The sequence below is a fragment of the Astatotilapia calliptera genome, chromosome 6 (assembly GCF_900246225.1).
Source record: "Astatotilapia calliptera chromosome 6, fAstCal1.2, whole genome shotgun sequence".
Lineage (NCBI taxonomy): Eukaryota > Metazoa > Chordata > Actinopteri > Cichliformes > Cichlidae > Astatotilapia > Astatotilapia calliptera.
This window is the reverse complement of record NC_039307.1, coordinates 39,581,789-39,590,128: the sequence shown is the minus strand read 5'-3', so window position 1 is coordinate 39,590,128 and position 8,340 is coordinate 39,581,789. Positions and strand designations below refer to the sequence as shown.

Here is an 8,340-nt window from a genome sequence, read left to right as displayed (position 1 = left end):
ACAAAGCGATGCAGGGTAACATTGTTCTGTTCTGCTTAATATACGCTCTCTTTTGCTTTGTAACAAAATGTCATTAGAAACTCTAAGAAGTGCTGTTTCAGTGGAATGAACTTTACGAAAGCCAGATTGAAATTTGTCGAAAATACTATAATTATCTAAAACTGCTGTAAGCTGCTTAGCCACGATCTTCTCTAGAATCTTAGCAATTAACGGAATTTTTGAGATCGGTCTATAATTGCTAGGGAGAGATGGGTCCAGCATAGGCTTTTTTAACAAGGGATGTATAACAGCAGTTTTAAAATAGGCAGGGACTATGCCCGAGGCCAAGGAGGTATTAATTATAGTAAGAATACAGGGACCAGTAGAGTAAAAGACATTTTTAAATAATGATGCAGGTAAAAAATCAAGAGAGCAAGAGGATAATTTTGTTGCACTAACTATTTTTCCCAGCTCTGGTAGTGAGACAGGTGAAAAACCTTCTAAAACAACAGGCCGAGCTGGCGTGGGAACAGACAGCGCAGACGCTGAAAAAGACAGGTTTTTCCTTATGTTGCTAATTTTTTCTAAAAAGAAAGCAAGAAAAGTTTCACAATCTTCAACAGAAGAAATAATAGCAGCAGGTGGAGCAGGAGTAATAATATTAGTAATAGTATCAAATAAAACTTTAGGATTACCTCTGCTCCTTGCAACCAGCTGAGAAAAGTAAGCAGCCCTCGCAACTCTAATAGCATTGTTAAAGGAGGCTAAAAGATCCTTTAAATAGAGGAGATGAACATTTAAGTGAGTTTTCCTCCATAACCGCTCAGTTTTACGACAATTACGTTTTATAAGACGAATGTTGTCATTTAACCAGGGTACAGACTTGGAAACAGGCACAGGTCTCATTTTAATCGGACAGATTTCATCTAAGATCGAAAGACAATGATAATTGAATAGATCTATAGAAAAATCAACATCGTTTTGTGGGGATAATGTTAAATTAAAAACATCAGAGAACTTCTGTGCTGTGGAGGAGTCTAAAGTGCGGGAAATAAATGTCCGATGAACAGGAGACATAGGCTCATAAAAAGACATATTAAAAAAGACACAATAATGGTCAGAAATAATGGTTTGTTTGTTTTGCTTCTGTTACATTGTAGCTGAGGTCTTTCTGCCTTGCCCAGCACAGAGTGGATTTTCACCAGCTCACAGTCATCTATAACCAAAGGCTGACAGTAGGGCTGCACGATTTTGCATAAAATGAGAATCACGATTTTTTTGCTTAGAATTGAGATCACGATTCTCTCACGATTTTCTTTTCCAGTATAAATATTTATTGCACTTATTAACTGCACATCAACTTCGTAACAGTTGCGACTGAACATAAAAACAATAAATAAACATAAAAACAACAAAATGTTGTACTGCTTGAAATTCCGTCTCCACCGTTGCTCGACGCTGCGTGTACAGAGCAGGTAGTGCAACAATAGAAAAATAGTTGCGGGACGGCACTGTGCAGCGTTTGTCTAGGGTGTTGATCATTCTCCTAAATCCCTCGTTTTGCACAGTGTTGATGGAGCCATATCTTTGGTCAGGTGATAAGTGATAGCCTCCGTAATGTCTTTGTGCCTGCGGGAGGTCGACGGGTATAGGGAAGCGCTGTATAAGGTTCCCGTTATTGATGTTTGGGTGGTTGACCGGGACGGATTTTCTCCTGTCACTTTCTCGTCATCGCTGACGTGCTCGCTGTTGTTTTTTCCTGCTAATTTTAGCATCACACGGCACAGCTTCTGTATCACGTGGTATAAGGCTCCGCCCTTGTCATTTGTTTAGCAGGAAGAGTGAGCGCTTGTTTTCATGCAGAGTACGTCCCGGATCAAAATGCAGTACAATCGTCGTCGTCTTTTTTTTTCTTTTTTTTTTTAATCGTTGTCATTTGGAAATGAGATCGCACATAAGTATGAATCGAGATCGCGATTTTCTAACGATTAATCGTGCAGCCCTAATGACACCATCTCACAAACTTGCACAACAGAGAGACAGAGACACAGGGAGGCAGATCGACCTGCACTCGTTTTACTGACTGACCAAAGTTGCTGTAAGACAAGAAGAATTCAAATTTGTCTCATTTTGTCTGAACCTCACATCTCAGTGGCTGTGGGAAAGGTGCACAAAGGTTTTATTTAAATAGTGAGTCTGTGTATAGATAGATAGATATGCTTATGTGATGTTTAGGCATAGCTCTTTATCTAGTTAGCATGTGTGTGATGTCCTTGCTTAACCCAACTGTAATGATTCCACTTCCTGTATTTCACACTGTGAGTGATCGTACTGTGGGAAGTGCCTTCAGATTTTCTGCTCAGGTTAGTGTTGGCTCTATATTAAGTATAACGGTATAGAGAACTATCTGATTTTTGTGAAGTGGCTCCAGGCCACATGTTCTGTGGAGTCCAATCAGCCTTTCAGAAACAGCTCATTTCTCATCACTGTGTAAAACACTGCTAGCTCTTACATGAAACACAGCACTGTATGGTCTTATAATCAAAATAACTTTTATGCAGTATAGCATATAAAGTAATAAATGCATTTGGAGCCCACATATTGAAGTTTGGTTAAAGCAGTGGACACTGATTAGCTGGAGTTACTATAATGCACTTGATGCTTGCAGCATGATGGCATTAACTGTTTAATGGACGTAAGTAGTTCATGCCTTTTTATGTGCATTCCCTTTTTTCACTGCTTCTTTGAACCGTAGGACAGAAGGACATAGACTTTAAACAATTTATAACCCTTGTTTGCCTTTTGCCTCAGGCTAATAATAGGGGATTATCGGGTCTTTGGGGTCTCGCTCCAATACTGTAGCCTTTACCTAACAATAGAATTTGTCTTTAGATGATAATCAAATTGGTATGCAGCTAGTTTTCACACACTCACTTGCAGCTTGCAGATGTGCTGTCCACTGCCTTCAGAGTTTTAACCTTTTAAAATACGATGACAAATAAACAAAAATTATAAAATAAATAAATAAATTGAAATTGAATTTAACAACAAAATGAATTTACATTTATTTTGAATGATAGACAGAAAACGGTCTAAAACTAAAGTTAGGTCCATAACAACAACGACGTCCTCAAAATGGTGAGCCCTGCACTTTTATTTTGAAAATTCATTTAATGGGTCATTGTCATGCCTGACGACTGTCCCACATTCCGTGTTCTGGCTGTGTTCGTCTCTGTTATCTTCCAACGGTACATGTCGTGGCCCGTTGGACCCTCAGTGTGGTGAGGTCATCCTGCAGCTTTAGCAGAAGTACGTATAATGTTTCCAGCTCCATGCGTGGCTGTAGAAACAGTGTTCTTTGGGTCATACTCAGCTCTGCTTCCAAACACAGCAGATTGAGTTGATGCTGAAAAGCTGAGCGTTCAACCTATCAAGATTTCAACCTATCACAGGGTGAAAGATTGTGATATGATGCTGTTAGTGGAGACTGTGGCCTTTGGTGAATTATATACAGTTCTTATCCAATGAATAAAAGACTTTCCAAAACCATGAACCATGAAAAGGAAGACCAAAAGGCCTTTTCTGCATCTCGTCTGTTGCTTTAGCGTTGCGTCGCGGTGCCAGGCTAATGAGGTTGAATAACCTTCTAAATGTATTAGTAGAACGTCTGCCTTTGACGAACCCTGTTTGGTCGTTATGACTTATTCAGGGACTGTTTCTAACTTAGATGCAAGTGACTCAGGGATAACTTTAATGTGGGTATTGACAGAGGTCGGTAGGTAGAGTAGGGTCTTTATCTGGTTTTAGTCAAAATGTTATTGCAGCTGTGTTACAGTTTTTGCCCGTTGCCTGAACACATTTTGCAAAACTTTGCTCATTGTGCCAAAACCCTAAACACAAGTAAACATGACACAACACTGGGAAATATACCATTCACATCTGCACCAAATTGAAACTCTACTCTCAAAACCTAAACTCTGCTATCAAAACCTAACATTCCTTTGTCAAAATGTAACTCTGTTGACAAAATGACACATACTTGCATCATATGCAAACACTTACAGAGCAGGGGGAACACACTAGTCTACTTTATATAAAGCACTGCAGTCTTTGATTTCCATTGTTCATTCAGAAGGCATATTGGTACATATTCAGCTCGAAGTCCTTTGACCCTGTCACTGTTCCTCTCGAATGGGACTCTGTAGAGCTGCTTCATGGTGATGCTGTGTTTACCCAAGATGCGTCTGATGGTGGTGATGCTCACATGGTCTATGTTGCTGAACACTCGCCTGTCTGCAAGTATTTTCCGTCATAGCTGGTGGAGACGGATGGCATTGTCTGCCCTCACTAGGTCCACAACAGCAAGTTCCTGCCGTTGTGTGAACAGGCGTTGCCGTCCTCCCCCAGAAGGTCTTCGAGTCATTCTAGAGAAATACAACCACATACTGTCATCGGTTTGCTTATTTTTCTTACAGTACTTTACTGTATATACTGTATCATCCACTGTACAACACTGTACTTCAATATAAGTAATCACGGTATGTTTCACAGAAACTACCACTTTGGCTGCAAAAGGAGCATTAGCACCCTGCAATACCCTGCACACTTGATATGGTAACTGTAGAACAGTACTATGAAAACCATCTGAGTAGAGTAGAAGGCAGTGAGATGAAGACAGACCTGTTTTCTAGTCGGAATTTTCTTATTACAGATGCCACTGTGAAGCAGCTTAGATGTGGGTGGACTCTCTGCCCAGCTTCCCTCATAGTCAGGCCGTGGTTGATGACATGGTCCACCAAAGTTGCTCTTATATCATCAGAAATATGGGTCCGTGCATGGCCTCTTCGACCTCCTCCTCCTCTTCCTCTTGCTCTCCCTCCATCCATGCTTGCAAAGTTCTTGAATTGGCTAAACTGAGGGCTTTTTGTGGTTGGCTAATTGGTGTTCAGTTTTGCAAGTAGGTGCCTTCAGGTGTATATTTGAGTGGTTGCAATTACCCGATGTGTTTTGTATTTTGGATACATGTGTTTTCCAAATGGCACCCTGAGATTTCATTTTTGAACAAAGTGTCTTATGTATGAAATAGAGTGTAGTATGCAGGACCATGTGTGTTGCATAAAGGAGTAAGTGTGTTGCATAATTGCAACCAGAGTGCAAAGCAGCACTTTTGTTTAAGGTATGGGTACATGTGTTTGAGGTATGGTAACAAAAGCTTCAAGTTGTGTTACTTTAGTCTAAGCATGGGTTTATAGTGTTCAAGCAATGAGCAAAAACTGTAATATGGGAAGGAAGCAGGCTGTTATGTTTTATTACTGCGACTGTTCTGACGAATCATAGAGTAAGAAATGGAGATCCATCAGAGTAGGGCTGGGCGATATGGCCTAAAATCAATATCACGATAAATTGAGCAGTTAACCTCGATAACGATAAATGGACGATAACCACCCCAAGTGCCAAAGAAACAAACGTTTTTGTTTTCTTCATTTGATGGGGCTGTGGCAGGCAGCATAGTTCCTCCAGTTATTTTGATAATATTATTCCCCCTAGACCTATTCATTGCAATTATATTATTACCACTTTAAAGGGCTGTAAAATGTCACTGAAAATAAATGAAGACAATAGTAGTAAGTACTTTTAGTGGTTAAGATTTATTAACTGAACAAAATAAAAAGTGTAGGATACAATATGTAACCATGCTCTCTAAAAAATGTGTATCCCTTGTAAACAAAATAGTTTAATAATAAATATGTTTCACATTGGCTATTCACAAAGTAAACAATGATTGTGCAAATGTAATGTCGTCATGGACAAAGGCCTATCTCTGCTAAGGCCTTGAGGTACTAGAACTTGTAAACAAATAATGTCACAAACACAAATGTCAATTGAACACAGAAAAAACGATAATAAATACTAAGCACTGCCATGTGACTCGTGAAAACTATAAACTCTTAAACAAAAACATTAAATACCGTAATTGTCGGGCTATAAGCCGCTACTTTTTGCACAAGCTTTGAACCCTGCGGCTTTTAGTCAGGTGCGGCTTTTCTATGGATTGTCCATGAGCGGATTTGTTTTGTTTGTTCCGCTGTTGTACGGCACTACGTTGCCTGGCGGAAGGATCGGAGTTCAAGAGTGGTATGTTAGTCACATGTCCATCCGCCAGGCAACGTAGTGCCGTACGAAGTAGCGCGAAAAACAAACTTCAAAGTAGCGCTACGCGTTCAGCTGGAGGCGTGGATGATGAGCGGCGATAAACTTGCGAAAAGCAAGTTATGCCCAACTCCACCACTGGATTCTGACAGCGTGGGAAAGTGTGAAAACATCCACAATCACCAACGGATTTCGAAGGGCTGGACTGCTGCCTGATGGAGAGGAGGCTCTTCAGAAGGTGTTCGACTCTGACACTGACAATGAGGATTTCTTTGGTTTTGAAAGTGACAACGAAAGAAAGGAGCTGAGAGTGGATGATGAAGCCACCCTGAGCCTGTTCGTTTCCGACACTGGAGGAGAGGACTTTGGTGGTTTTAGTGCGCAGGAAGAAGAGAAAGATGGTGAATGACTGACTTTTCTTCTTGTTAAAGCCGTGTCACTGCACCTGAGCCTAAAAGGTAGTCTGAATCTATTTTTCTGGTGTGCTGTAGGTTATTGTTATGTACTACATTTGTTACTCATTTATGAAGCACAGTACATGTTTTGTACTTGTAATTACCACTACTTGTACACATACCCTAAAAGGTTATGCAAATATGTACCCATAACTTGTTTTTCAAAATATTAATAAAAGTGGTGTGTCTCCAAACAGCCATCTGTTTCCTGACAATTCGATTTGTGCATATTCTCTTACATATGATAAGTCAACATTGAAACACCTGCGGCCTTTAGTCAGGTGCGGCTAATGTATGTACAAAACAGGATTTTCCCCTGATTTTAGCTTGTGCGGCTAATATTCAGGTGCGCTCTGTAGTCCGGGAAATACGGTAGTGCTGTTTGCAAAAAACTTCAATAGAACACTGATAGTTAAAATTAGGCAGGGCTTGAACAGGGCACTTCAAAAAGGGGCAGCAGCAGACTTGGTATCCTGAGCGGTTCAATCAAACTACTGTTGTAGATGTTTACCTGAGTAGTGTTTACTCCAGGTTCTTGCTAAGAAACACAAGCATATTGACCATGTCAGGTTTCAGGCAGGATCTTTAATTTACAAAGTTAAAAAGGGTTGGCACAGTAATAAAACATTTTAAAAATCATGTATTTTGCTACATTTCACAGCACAACATGATCAACACTGGCTCACAATAAGTCTTCTGTAAAAACCTTCTGGATACACTGCTGCTCAGCAGTCTTAAGTATTTTATGCCTATATAAACATTATTCAAACATTAATACTTTCAATTTTGAATATGACGCACAGAATTAAAGTCACTTTAAAACACACCAGATGTCACCACCCAAATATATTAAGATGTACACACTTACCGATTGCCAGGTGCAGCCTGTGCCCAAAACATTGCACCCGTGTCCATTTATTGAGCTTGACAGCTTTCACAATATTTGGGCCGTTGTCAGTTGTTATAGCAACAAGGTCCTCTTCACTGATGTCCCATGCAGACAGCATCGCTCTCAACTAGGGCTGCCACGATTACGTCGACTATCAAAATCGTCGACGACTGATTTAATAGTCGACGCGTCGTTTGAAGCTTTGTAAGATCACAAAAGACGCAGGAATAAGTAGCAGGATTTAAGAGTGTAATAACGGACTGAAACAGAAGATGGCAGCACTGCGTGTACAAGGATGTCAGCTGCCGTTAAACCCCGAAGAAGAAGAAGCTGTGTCCCAGAATTCATAGCGCGGCCCTGTTTTTTCTTCTAAGGCTACTGCGATATGATTTTCCACCAAGCTTCTTGCTGATTGTCTCGTAGGCCCGTCCAGCCTCATGCATTTCTACAGTCTTGTCCCCGATGTCGGCTCTTAGGTCCTGCCCATGCTGCTGCAGGGGTTGGAATGGAAGTAACTGATGAGTTTAGGTTGACTATTTGTAATTGATCTGTGAGAGTGAGAATATTCGATGGGTTGTAATGGAATACTTATTTGACTCACTGACAGGCAAATCAATGTATGACTTAAAAATTATGCAAGCAATCGTCTAAGGAGCTTGGAAAGAAAAGCATCTGGATTTCTTTAAGTTGCTGGAAGACGTTTCACCTCTCTCATCCAAGAAGCTTCTCCAGTTCTGAAGCTGCTCAGATGAGACTACGATGACCTGGATGACTGAGAACCTTCACGTACAGCCAAACAAATCTGTTTTCCTCCCACTGTACGAACAGTTGCAGAAACTGTTGGTGAATACGTTAAAATAAATATTG

General features: G+C 40.5%; 1 protein-coding gene across 12 annotated transcripts in view; it reads right to left on the bottom strand.

Moving 5' to 3' along the window:
• Positions 1-8,340, bottom strand: part of LOC113024783 (teneurin-3) — a 439,740-nt gene that overhangs the window by 140,388 nt on the left and 291,012 nt on the right. The gene's annotated exons all lie outside the window — the stretch shown is intronic.